The sequence below is a fragment of the Meles meles genome, chromosome 18 (genome assembly GCF_922984935.1).
Source record: "Meles meles chromosome 18, mMelMel3.1 paternal haplotype, whole genome shotgun sequence".
Taxonomy (NCBI): Eukaryota; Metazoa; Chordata; class Mammalia; order Carnivora; family Mustelidae; genus Meles; species Meles meles.
In genome coordinates this window covers 27,997,283-28,009,865 of record NC_060083.1, presented here as the reverse complement: position 1 = coordinate 28,009,865, position 12,583 = coordinate 27,997,283, and positions in this window count along the sequence as shown.

Genomic DNA, 12,583 nt, shown 5'->3' with positions numbered 1-12,583 from the left:
AGAGAGGAGGGAATTTGCTCTGAGATCATCTCCAGGGGCTCTGGGCATCTTGGGCGGGGTCTGGCTAGATTTGGGACCAATAATCAGACAAATTTGGCCACTAAAGGCAGATAAGATAGGTTGGGGGGAAAATAAGGAAAGCGCGGCCGTCTCCGTTCCCCGGCGCGCACAGGCACAGAGGGACACAGGCTTCGGGAGCCCACAGGGGACATAGACCCGGGGCAGGTGGCTGACACTGGAAGTTTGACTGCAAGAAGCCAGAGGCACAGTGAGGTGAAGTGAATTCTCGGCTCTCAAGGATAAGGAGGTTGCCTACAAACCGGAGTAGTGGGGGCCCCGGAAACTTTGGGATGAAGCAAAGGGACACCTGCCTAGCGTCTCCTCTTTATCCCACTAATACCTCTTGAGAAGTGATATCTCTCTAAAGCCAAAGTTTCTGCGATGAGGCTTAACATGGCCACTTTGGTGGGGGGAGGTGGGGGGACCTCTGCTCCAGGAATGTAACAACAGAAAATAATTAAGGTCTAATAAGGTCAGCATTCCACCTTAACACCTTTTCAGTTCCAGTTAGAAACCTCTACTAATTTGCCAAGAAAAACCAGCCTCACTGGGGTCTTATTATTTGAATCACGTCCTGTCTCTTAATTTAAACGAGAGCCTCACATAAGGATTTTTTTTATTTTAAATTACAATGCCGACTTTCTTCCAGTTGATTACGGTATATGACTCTCTGTTGGAAGGCCATTATTTTTTGCTATGATTTACAAAGCATTTAAAGTGAAATCAATGTAATAAATATTGAAGTATTGTAATAGATAATTCCATATATTTAACTAGAGACACAGCACAGCCCTGGTCTGGGCAGCGGGGAGAGGAGCAGGGGAGAAAACGGGGTGGGAGAGTGACCTGGTATTAATGCGAAGGGTGACGTCTCCGCTTTTCTCCTGGATTCAGTTGGCAGGATTCACTGAGTGCTCCCTGAGGTCCTGTACACTGGATGAAGGACTGTGGCGAGTTGGGGGGTGCCCCAGCCATGTCCTCCGTGTACCGCAGACTCTGGAGAAATTCCCCTGCAATGGAGGGGACCAGTAGTAGAGAACATCAGAACCTGTGTAAGAAGCTTAGGGATGGGAAGGGGTTTCAACAGAGAGAAGAGGCCTCTGGGGAAGGGAGTGGTGGGAGATGTCAGGAAAGGCTTCCCAGCTTCTTGCCTTCTTCCCATCCCCTACTCAGCTTCTTCCCTCTCCTTCCCCATTCCCCTGTCCTCATGTCCTCATCCTTCTTTGGGTGGAGCTCTCTCTAGACCTCTGACTACAGCTCCGCTTTGAGGAAGCAATGCAGAATTCACAGCCCTGAAAGCTCACGATGGGGGGAGAGGAATGAAAGGGGAGAGGGTGCACCAGTGTGACCTCGTGCTCACCTCCTGGGACAGACCCTCCAGCAAGGAGATGGCCACGTGCCAAGCTCTGCACACAGAGCGAATCAGCTTTGCAGCTGCTTGCTCCCTATCCCCAGGGAGCTGGCCCGGAGCATAGCACCCACAGTACAAGCCAAGGCAACTTCCCCAACTGGGGCCTACTTTACCCAGGGACAGGAGCTTTGGTGTCTCTTAAAGGCAGACTTTAATCTGTCCTCCTACCTGCCTCCCCAATTGCAAAAAGTACCCACAAGCAGGTTCCTTTCCAGCTGCCCCATGCCCCATGGGGAGCCCCCTGCTTCTTTCCATCTTTGGAGGGTCACACATCTGCTCCCAGGAAGGCTCCTGCCCCCAGGTTCCTGGATTGATTCAGAAATTCGCACAGCACCAGTGAGGGAAGCACACAGGGGGCACCAGCGTGTGGGTTGGTCCCCATCACGCACCTCAAGTGCAGGTAATACACTCTGTCCACAGAGCCATTCAAGTGCCATGGAGGTCTTAAAGATTTTGCGGTCTATACGCTGCAGGCTTGCGATGGAGCGTGGCTAGTGCTCGCGCACACACACACACACACACACACACACACACGTGTAGTGGGTCTCAGAGGAGGAAGATGTATTGTCCCTTTCCTTCCCACCCCAGGCCTGAACCCAAGCCCCAAGTCCCTAGCTCTGAACATTTTCCACCATAAATCCCAGGAGGGGACATGCAAAGGGAAAGGGAGCAGAGAAAAGAGATTTACAGCAAACTTGCTTCCTGACACCTCTTTGGCCCATTCCATAAAATAACAATATCACCAGATAAATCACACAGAGTCTCAGGGGACCTTACCCTTGTCCTTATGGGGTCTTTGGAGGGAGTCAGTGGGTCATGGTCAGAGGATCATACCCAGCTGGGTTCTCCTTGGCAATATCAGCCCAGTACAGCATGGCGTGGTTGGGGGGGGAGGTGCGTGTGACTCAGATCTAATCCCTGGAGCATCAAGGGGAGGGGCTAGAGAATAGGGTGAGGGTCGAGAGCATTGGCTGTCATCATCCAAGAGAGAACATGGAATGAGCAAATCCCATCTCAAAACCCTAGCTGTGTGACTTTGAGCAAATTACTTAACATCTCTGGGCCTTGATTTATGTCTCTGTAAATGCAGGCCATAGAATATCCCCCAGACAGGATCTGTGTGAGGCATTATCGAGAATAATATATGTCAAAGTTGCTGGCATACACTCAAAATGCAGTTAACTATTGGAATCACAAGTGTTTTCCCTTCGCTAAGATACAAAACACCATGGTGGTGTTCCCAGCAGAGGGGATCGAATGTTGGCCCTCTCCATAGAGACACCAGGCTGCCCCCCACCTTTGGCTGTTATTTCCGTGTTTGCCTGCAATATTAGAAAGGCAGAGCTCCCCATTAACTCACAACGTGACTGTGAGCAAGTTTCTTCCCGTCTCTAGGCCTCAGTTCCCCACTTGTAAAGTGAAGGGGTGAAAAGAAAAGAAAACACTTGGTCTTTAAAGCCCTGTCCAACATCACATCACCAGCCAACAATTAGGACCAATTCCCAGTGGGCACGAGGGCCAAAGAGGAGCAGGCAGGACAGAGGCTAGCCGTGAGACCAGCTGTGGTGGGCATGGGCGTGTGGGCTGGGAAGAAGCGGTCACCACTGTGTGGGAAGGAACTGAAGGATTTGAGCAGGCTGGTCATCGCAGCCCTGACCACCACAAGCAGGAGACCCCCTGATGACAGCCCAGAGCACCCGTCTGTGTCCATGGCCTCCTAGTGCTTACACTTCAGCCTGAGGGAGGACGGAGTTCCCAGAGGTAGAGCTAAGTGGGCAGGAAGCCCCCTCCAGCCTCCTGCACACCTGGGGAGACCTGGGCTTTCCTGTATCAGGGCAGCACCCCCCCCCCAGCCTCCTCCAAACCCCAGCCCTGTCTGACTCCCCCAACCTCTTAAGCATCTCCCTGGGAGTTCTTCTCAACCCTCTGGCCCCAGCCCTCCCTCCTCCTTTCGTTCCTCTCCCTTCTCCTATCCCAAGTCCCCTCTTTTCCTCTCCAGTGCTGCTGCTGGGCTTTATTTTTCTTTCCTCTTCTTCCCGCCCCCCCCCCCCATTTCTTCCGTTCTCATCCTCCTCCTGGTTCTCCTACCTGCTTCTTCCTTCCTTCATTTTCTTCCCTCTAACTCTCCTTCCTGGAACCAAAGGTGTCTCTATCATGAGGGAGTGACTCCCTGGGGGGCTGGGGAGCTGGAACAGGGCGTGCTCTGGCCTGACCGACCCCCACCACCACCCAGGGTCTCTCCAGCAGCAGGAGGATCTGGAGTTCACCCACAGGGCAGCTGTCAGCGGCTCCAGAGATGGATGAGTGAACGTGTAGGGGGTGGGGAGGCAAAGGTGCTGGGGAGGGAACCGTCTTCAAATAAAAATGTGAAAGGAACATGCTGGATGAAATGATGAGCTGTTTTATAGTAAGCCCTGCCCAAGGCACTTCTGCCCTAAGACCCAGCCGTCCAGCCCCTGTCTCTGGCCCTGAAGTTTCCCTCAGCACACAGGCCCATCAGTGTCCCCAATCCCTTGGGTAGGCCAGAGAGCTGGAGACACCCTCCTTACACACACACACATACACACAAGTCCCCAGACCCCTGCCCCCTCCTAGCCTTCCCCATTTTCCACTGAGGGACGGGGATGATAGGGACCCCTGGCAGCCTGTTCTCAGAGTGATGTCTGGGCGGATGAGCGCCCCAAGGCTGGCAGGCCTATTAGGAGGCCTTTGTGGGGGAGGGGGGAGTGGGGGGAAGAAAAGGGATTTTCCATTCTCCAAGTCAGGAGATCAGGGAATAACTTGCTGCTTAAGCTGCCTCTTCACAGCCCAGCCTCTGCCCTGGCTCTCACCCTCCCATTCTCAGCAGGGATCTTAACCAGCCTAGCCTTGTCTGCTTTTGAGTTGTCTTTTTCATGGTCTGAATCAGCCTTGAGGGCAAAACCAAGTCTCATCTCCTCCTACCCCCCAGAGCTATGACACCACAGAGGAGCTCAAAAGGGACCAGCTTGCCACTCCCTCCACCACCAACCCTCACCTAACGTGAAGACCTCAGGTCTAGAGATGGATCCGGAGGGTGTGGCTCAGGGAGGTGTGACTTGCTCTGAGTCACACAGCAAACAAAGGGCGAGGTTTCCAGACTCGGGAGCGTGTTCTCTGCAAAGTGAGCCAGGTCTATGCCAGGGACTGGAAGGAGCCCTGGACTCTGATTTCTTACTAGAAGGTTTGCTCCTGAGCTTTCCTGAGCCCCTACCATGAGCTTTAGAGGGAAAGGAGCCCAGCTCCCATTTGGTTACTTAGGACCAGACCAAAGCAGGTGGTGGAGGGGAGAGGAGGTGGGAAGGAGATTAGGTTTAAAGAATCCAAAGTATTAAGATTTGGCCCTAGCCTTACCACTAACTTACTGTGTGGCCTTGGGCAAACCACCTCCCCTCTCTGAGCTTCAGTTTATCTTCTCTGCAAAATGGCGGTAACTTCTCTTTCAAAATTGTTTTGCAGGTACTGGAAGAGATCAGGCTTAGCACCTGGTATCTGCTAGCTGCTCCAAGTAATGACAGGAGCAAAATTTCCTTTACCCTGAGCTGTGCCCACTCCCCAGAACAAGGAGCTCCACTGCACATTTGAGCAACTGGTTCTTCCCACTGGGAAGGCAAATCCATCATGTTCAGCAAACTAGTGACCCACCCCGTGTAAGGTTATTGGGGGGTCATGCCCCCACACCCTGTGTCCACTTTCTAGAAAGAGGCCTAAACCTCCCCACCCTAGCTCCATGTGGCACCTAGACGCCTCTTGCTGACAGAGGGTCATCTCTGACCTTCCTAATGGCCGACGTTCCTGCCAGCCAGAAAATTCTATGATCCTTTGACCTCTAAAAGCCCTGTCCTGCTAATGGTTTTATGATCTTCCCTAGGCATCCTCTCTGTGCCCTCCCTAACCCCCAATCCCCTTTCAGTAGGTCCTAGTCAAAATAAACAACATTTATGACCAGAGCAGGATTCAAGGTCTGCATTGCAAACAAATGCAGAGCTCTTTGAAGGTGCCTGGGGAATCCATCACATCCTGGAGTGTGATGCTCCCCAGGCCCAAGGGGAGGTAGGCCCTGGGAAGGGACGCAAGCGTGGGAAGCTGGGCTCTGGCTCTGCATAGAGAATCTGCGGTGAGTGGGGCTCCCTCCCTAGCAACAGGCCTGGGGTCAGTGCAGGGGACGTGAGGGGGAAGGAGGAAGAGTAGCTGCTGGGATCAACCACCTTTCACACTGTATGTGCAGGCCTCCCCCGGGGCCAAGACCTGACTTGGCATGTCAGCAGGGGGGAAGGGGACAAAACGAAAGGGGGGAGGATCAAGAGGCAAATGGAGAAATAGCACGTGTGAACGGGAGATGTTAAGCTGAAACCATAGAGGTCTCGGGCCCCATTGCAGTGCCCGCCTGGCACACTGGAGGAATTTCCCTAAAGAAGACTAGTCGGGGGCGCCTGGGGGCCTCAGTCGTTAAGCATCTGCCTTCGGCTCAGGTTATGATCCCAGGGTCCTGGGATGGAGCCCCATGCAGGCTCCTTGTTTGGGGAGTCCGCTTCTCCCTCTCCCTTTCTCCTGCTCTCTCTCAAATAAGTAAAAGCTTTAGACAAATAAATAAATAAAACTCATCCAACAGCTTCAGGAGAAAATCAACCCAGCCAAGCCTGTCTTGTCAGCCAGCTAGTGAAGCTGAGGAGAGAGAGTGGGAGAGCGAACCGACCACGGCTGATTTTCTCTGGGGGCAGGCACCCCAAACATCAACTCTGGGGAGTGGTAGCATGGAGGCAGAAATGGAGGCTCTCTGTCTAGAATGAACCCTCCTGCTCCACCCCACCCCCCAGGTGGAAGGCTGAACCCCTGCCCCTACTGTCGTCAGCAACCCCCAACCGGGACCCCCAGGCTGGCAGCCCTTTCTGCCCGGCTCTGCCTTCCACCTGCCACGTGGATAAGGCACCCCAGCTGGGCTCAGCCTCCTTTGGCAGGTGTGGGGCTGCAAGCTGATGTGTTTTCAAGGGGGACTGGCTCTGTCTGGGGAACGGCTGTTGGAGAATATTAAGGTAGGATTCCCAAAGGCCCAAGTCTGACAGCAGCTTTCTAGGACACGCAGCTCAAGGCTTTCTTCAGCCACCTCGCCAGCCTCTAGAACTGGGGCATGGGCCAAGGGGCGGCTGTTCCCTGACTCAGAGCTGGGGGAGGGAGAAAACATTCCCCCACCCCAACCCTCCGGGGGCCTGTGCCTTAACATCTACCCTACTAAAAATACTCTGCCACCCGCCAGGTTGGGTGGGGAACTAGACATAAAATATGGGCAGATAGCAAGGTTTCTATCACAGTGATCAGGCACCTGCTTACAGCATTTGCATATATGGCATATAATTAATGTTTGATGAGTGAGGGTGTGAGCGATGGGGGATTGGAACAAAGATAGAAGGAAACAAAGAGACAACTGGAAAGGCGGATGTGAGTTTTTCCAGGATAGATAGTTTGTTCAAAAATTTTCCTTCTTCTGGAGCGCCTAGGTGTCTCAGTGGGTTAAGCTTCTACCTTTGGCTCAGGTCATGGTCTCAGGGTTCTGGGATCGAGTCCCGCATTGGGCTCTCTGCTCAGCGGGGAGCCTGCTTCCTCCTCTCTCTCTGCCTGCCTCTCTGCCTACTTGTGATCTCTGTCAAATAAATAAACAAAATCTTTTAAAAAAAAATTTCCTTCTTCCTAAATGGAAAGAAGAGTGATTTTAATGGCTTTGTAGGATCTTAAGCCAGTGAATCAGAACTTTCAGCGGAGTGCCCTGGTGCCCCGCATGGTGCTTTATATATTAAAAGGTCCTCCAGAGCAGAGTTTTGGGGCTAGAAGGGCCTTGGAGAGTATCTAGGCCAGTGGGTCTCAACATTGGTTGAATATAGAATCACCAGGAGTGCTTTTAAAAAAATAAGATGCTGAGCACCCCACCCCACCCCCCCACCGAAGAGAGTCTGATCTAATTGGTCTGGGATGGATCCCAGGTGTCTGTATTTTTTAAAAGCTCCCCAGATGATTCTACTATGTACCCACCATGGCTGAGAACCACAGGTCTGGGCCAGTACTTCACTTTACAGAGGCAGAAAGTAAAGCCCAGAGAGCAGGTGAGCCTAAGCTCAGAGACAAGTGGCAACAGAAACAGGACCACGGAAACCTCAGGTATCCTGACATTTAAATGAGCACATATAAGATTGATCTTCTTTTGGAGGCATCCCTAGCTGCAGAAACCAGCTACACAACCCCTCGTCCCATCCCCTGGGGTTTCATGTTACTTTCACCAGAGGCCAGGCAGACTGGTAATGTTGACCCCATTCCTTCTGGCCTTCCATTCTGGAGGCCTCAGGGCTCATATAAGGCAAACACCCAATTCAAATACTGTCCCCCAGTTCTGGAGCCTCTGAGAATAACAGGGCAGCTGGGACACCATGGCCATATGGAGCTTGTCGACGGACACCGCAGGTGTAGGAGGACGTGTGTACAAAGGTGCTCACGTACACAGATGCACACTCAGGTAGGAGGCTCCATACAGGGGTGCTTGCATGTGAGAACACTTGTATCTGTGCATGTAAATATCATATCTGTGTAATGTAAATATCCACCCATGGGATGGTCTGCGTGTTCACTGCGGCATCCGTTCACAGAGGGATGGGAGACCCAATGTGTGACTCTAAAATGCGGGTGTGTGTGTTTGTGTGTGTGTTGTTGTGTACACATGCATAAACCCGGACCTACATTTAGAGCATCGATGTTTACACCTACCAGTGGAGGCCCACCTGTGACAGTGTGTATGTGGCCGGCCGGCCCTGGAAATATGTATGACTGGCAAGCCTGTGGGTGCAGGGGGCAGATTTACATGGCGAGAGAAGAGGTTTCTATGGCTTCCATCACATTCCTTCCAAGTAAGTAATCGCTGAGAAATACATGCGTCCAAAAACTCTATCTTTCATGCTTAAATATATCTCGGTGTATATAAATGAAACACGATATTGTGCCAGCTGAGATGCTACCCATTAATATTGTTTATCATTGATAAGATTAAATAACCCATGCAAGGCCCAGTAGCATTTCTTACAATTTTATTTAACACTATTTTGGCTGAGCGGCATTTGGCAAATTCCAACCTATACACTCCAGATGACTGCAACCAGTGCATAATTTGCAGACCTTCATATACGACACACAAGAGTACAAGAGAGGAGGGTCCCCCAACATTCTGACTGTACCTATCTTTCTTTGAGCTCAACTTATTCCCTTTCTTTCCCCAAACCTGATTAAAACCCCGCCCTTCGCACTTCCCTAGGAGGTCCCTGCCTGTGCCTTAAAGACAGATAACATGGAGGGTGAGGATTTGGGGTAGGGGAAGAGATAATGCTCTAAGCCCAGGTCTCTGGAATGTCTCTGCCCCTCCCCAGTCTGTCAGAGGCAGCCCCAGCCCCAGCATGTGTTAAAATCGGGAGACCAAAGAAAGCGTTTTTTATAGGTTCTGCAGACCCTCGGGGTTGACTGATAAAGTTATTCATTCAGAATGAGGGGGGGAAAAGGGCATTGAACTTACCAAATTAGTAGTAAATCCTTCATTAAAAGAGTCACAGAAATTCTTTTTTAAGGGGAAGCCGTTATCATCCCTTGAGCCCAAATGAGAACCTACTCCCGTGTGGTTAGGGGCTTGCCAAACTCTCCTTTCAAAACGTGTGCCACCCCCTGGCCTAGGCTGTTGCTAAATTATGAATGGCCTGAGGGAAAAGAAAACTCAAGACCTGGGAAGTCCAAACTCAGAACATGAGCAAGAAAATGGCAGAACCCCAAAGGAAGCTCACGGAGGCCGAAAATGTGCCTTCCCAGCCACTAGATAGTGAAAAGAGGTTGCATTTACTTCCCAAAGCTGATGAATAAATGGAATTTGTAGGTCTCTCCACAGCTTGCTAAAGCCTTCCTTTTTTTTTTTTTTTTAATATTTTATTTATTTATTGCTAAAGCCTTCTTAATCTCCCAGGAACCAGGGCCAAGATCCCATGTGGAACATCCAAACCCGACTCTGTAGGATCTCTGTTTACCATCCCCAGGCTTCATTTTGGCGTGGCACCAAGACTGAGTCAAGGAACTCCCTACACCTGCTTCCTGTGTTCTAAGTTTCTCCAACTTCTCCCCTACTGAGATCCCCAAGGCCTATAAGGTAAAGACAGCCCAAAGGAGTTGGAACAGCAATTCACCCAGCCCTGTTCCCCAAATCCTCTGCCACCCGCCATGAAGCAACCATCAGAGCTGTGTTTCCATAGGCCTCCGGCCCCTTTCCACCAGCAGGGATATCAGCCAACCTGCTTGGGGGACAGCTGCTTGCCGGCACCAAAAACGATTAGACCATCTTCACATCACTGAAGTCAGAAGTTGGCTCTCCAGAGCCTGGTGCTGTGGGCTGCTTCCTGAGTTAAATACAGAAAAAGAAGTTTCCTAATGTTTGGATTTAGAAGTAGGAATGGTGAAAAGCACCCATCAATGTTTGTGTCTCTCCCCAACAAAGACACACACACGCACACACACACACACACACACACACCCTGTCCACGCAGATAAATCATAAATCATCTCCGTGGCTGAACATTTTAGCGTTCAACAATATTCTCGGAGGCCCGAGGTTTTCAGGCAAATCCCAGGTCTGTGCACAAGGACACTGCATAAATCCCTCCCCTTATGAAAGGCCAGTCTGAGCAGATGGGACCAGTCTTAAGTAAACGGCAGAGCCCTCCCTCCGTCCACCTCAGGAGGAGTGGCAGGGGGCTGGCCCTTCTAGCCCGGGAGAGCAGAGAGTGGCGGAAGCTGCTGGTTTGGGGGCTCATGTTCATATCCCCAACTTACCTCTCAGAGGGAATCGTCCATTTGACCACAGAATCCTCCCTCCCCTCCCGCAAGGGGAAATCAGACCTTGAAGTCAGACTAGAGGAGGCCTTCGCAGACCAAGTGGCGGGCAGAGTTAAGAAAGCAAACCTGACTGCTGGAGAGATTGGCAAGGGCTCGGAGGAGGGAAAGGCAAAAGGGCCCCCCTCGTGCCCGGTGGCTCTGCGCGCTGAGTGTGGAGAAAATAACCTCACAGCTCCTCCACTTTCTGATAATCTGCTTCATTAATATTTATTAAACAAAAGATTAAAAAAGGAAAAGAAAAGAAAGGCCAGATAATCAAACACCCAGTGGCGGTAGAGGATTCCTCCGCTGTGTTCTCTTGCTGGCCCCCCATGTGCAGCCCAGGCCACACGTGTGATACTGTGCCGTCTTCCTCTTCAGCCCTGCCCATCTCCTCAGGTGTGTCAAGAAGACATGAGGCCGGTGGTTGGAGAGAGAGACAGACCCGGGCACCCCAGGTACTCACCAGGAAATGCACAGACTGTGAAATTACACCAGGGCTGGGCAACTTACCACCACACCGGAACCCTTGGGATACTGAAATAATTAATTTGCTAATCAGCTACACCTCGCTCTTTCCTTTCTTGCTGGAAAAAAAACAATCGCAGATCGCTTTCACATCAGGTTCTTGTGTCAGTCACTTGGAGACAAATGATGCTTGAGAAAAAAATACACTCTCAGCCTCCACATAGACCGCAGTGGGTCATACAGGAGTCAGGCCTCCTCTTCTTCCCCACCCCTCCCACCAGGCCCCCTGGGGGGCACCCAGACACAGAATGTTTCTGGAGATGTTTGTTGTTGTTTTTTTTTTTTGCCGTCCACGCCACAGAGCTTTTCCATCTCTGCTAAGCTCTCTTGCTTTCAGCCCTCTTTAGCCTGCTTGCTGGTGCTAAACAGCCAAGATCCATGTGGAGAAAGGAGGATTGATTAGAATCGTAATAATAATCCCTGGCATTCGTCCGGCTTTAGCGTTTACAAAATGTTTTCACACATTATCTCATTCGGTTGGAACTGGAAGGGACCTTAGCAATCGCTTAGCCCAAGGCGGATGAGGAAACTGAGGCCCCAGAAGGTTAAATGACTTCCCCAGAGGCCCCACTTAAGGACAGTGTGTGGCTGGTTCCCCCCATGTTCATTGTCTAGAGGTCCAGTGCTGCCTCTCCTCCCCTGGAAAGAGGAAAAGAGCATAATCACCTCTTTGGTCCACAGCGGTCACAGACCAAGAAATCACAACATTAGAAGAGGAGGACCTGAGAATGAATAGAACTCTTGGAACTCTTGGAAGAAACGGTTTGGGGGGCTGGGAGTAGGGAGACTAGTCCAAGTCCTGAACGGCACCCATCAATTAACACACTTCCCTTTCTCTCTTTGTCCCTTCATCTCCCTCTTCTCTCTGGGTTCAAAAATATGAACACTGTGCAGTTTGGGATCTAAGGCTTAATTCAGCCATAGGTCCCAGGGGGAAGCGGGGAGTGGGGCATGTTTCTCTCCGACTCCAATCTGGCACCTCCACTCCCAGGATTCTCAGCATGATGGGTTCGCGTGTGCATATGTGTGTCCACCCAAGACATTGGATTTAGCAATGAAAAACAGGCATCTTGATCCTTTCACAGATCAGATGATTTGCAAATTAATAGCTCTTTCCCCCCAAGGCTCTAAGGAGATGGGGAAAAAAAAGATTTCTGCTGAAGAGAGGGAAGAAAGGGGTAGAAAAATATAAGACGAGGAAAGGAAGCACAATGACGGTGGGTTCTGTAGGAAAACACTTTCTCGTCAAGGTGCGCGTGTGTTTGGATGTGGGTCTCTGCTTTTCCACCGGGCCACCTTGCCCCCTGGTGCCCCAGCCTGTCGGAAGGGAAGCGGCTCCTTTGTGTGTTCATTTATTTCTAAGCCCAACTCTTTTCCCTCTAAAACTCCTTCTTCTCCCTGTTGAGCTGACCATGCTTCTGGATTTATGAAGAGAGATGTTTTAGCAGAAATCCCCCAGAGTGTCCCATCAGCCCTAAATCCCAGGCCCGCTCACCCCCCCAAGACCCCATGACACACAGCATGCCAACACGGCCTCCTCTTGCCTATGCATTAGCCATCCATTGTGGTAACCTGACATCTCTCACACATAAAACCGTAAGAGAGAAATAAAATATCTGTCTCTTGGTGAAAATAAAGCTTTGCCTCCCTCCTGATGTATAGGATATAAAATAAAGCCGC